We start from the raw sequence: 1,225 nt of genomic DNA, 5'->3' as shown, positions 1-1,225 counted from the left end.
GTTGTGTATCTCTAATTCTTCCATTTACTTTTTATGGGACTATAAATAATAAAAGTGGTTAATGCTACATAAACCCCTCTAGGCCTCTTTTTAGTCCATCAAGCTGTTTCAAAATAAAGGAGAATAATCTTTTGTTATTTTCAAGTGGGTAGGGCTGACAGGAAATCTGCCATTGAGCAGTCTGGAAGGAAATTTACTTGTGTAAATACACACTAAACTGAGTTTAGACTTCTTTTATTTTTTTAGAAGAATCTTCAGGAGAAGAAATAAGAATCTCTTTGGTACATCTGGTTATTTACCTGCAGATAAGTGTTCAAGTTGTGTAGTTCACAGGTTAGGATGGTGATTTTAATGGCTTTAAAGTATTTAATGGGAGACTGGCAATTTAAAAAAAGAAAATTAAACGTGAAAGTGAAATTGGAATTCTCCACCAGGTTTCATGTCTGTTTGAGTAAGTCTGCTGGTGGGGCAGGATTGAATGGAGAGGGAATAGCAGTGATCAGACTGAAGATAGCAAGAATATAGAGGGGAAAAGTGCAAGATAAGGGACCAACTTTCAGGGCTGGAGGGGAAGAGCTTGCTGATGGTTCTTGGAAATGGTACATGGAGGATTCCTCCCAGAGGACTGCAGGGGAAAGGTGGGGGAAGGCAGGATCTAACCTGTATGCCAGGCACTCCTGCACTATTCCTGTTTGGTCCAGTTGCAGCATTTTATTTAATCTTTTAACTCCTCTCTTACCCTAGGTGGGTGAGAGATTGTGTGACCCAGCAGAGAGGAGTTTTCATACCTAACTGAAAAAAATTGATCAGTGAATGTCTTCTAGGCATCCAGCCTGAAAGACAGGAGGTGGTGTTTTTTTTTTTTTCCTTTTGTGGTGTGAACGGAAAAATAAACCCCACAGCCTACTCTGGGTAAAATGCTTGGGATTTTGCTGCTGAAATTCATTTAAGTCAAAAATATATCTGTGTTATAAATAATTCAGATCATAAATGATTCAGACTTTTTATGTTTGGTGGAGAGTGGAATGGAACTGCAAAGGCATGAGTTTGGGAGTTTTGCTCTTTTATTAATAATTCCTAACTTGAACACATAGAAGTCACCCTTCTGTTTCTTTCCATATTTATGCAGGTTAATTCTTTACAATTAAACATCAGTTTTCTTTTTCTGCTTTTCCAAACTACTGCAGCAATCTGCTCCAGCAGGGAAGACCAGTCAGTGTTTAAT

Source organism: Corvus hawaiiensis, chromosome 5, assembly GCF_020740725.1.
Source record: "Corvus hawaiiensis isolate bCorHaw1 chromosome 5, bCorHaw1.pri.cur, whole genome shotgun sequence".
Classification (NCBI taxonomy): Eukaryota; Metazoa; Chordata; class Aves; order Passeriformes; family Corvidae; genus Corvus; species Corvus hawaiiensis.
The sequence above is the reverse complement of the archived record's forward strand: the minus strand, read 5'-3'. Positions refer to the sequence as shown.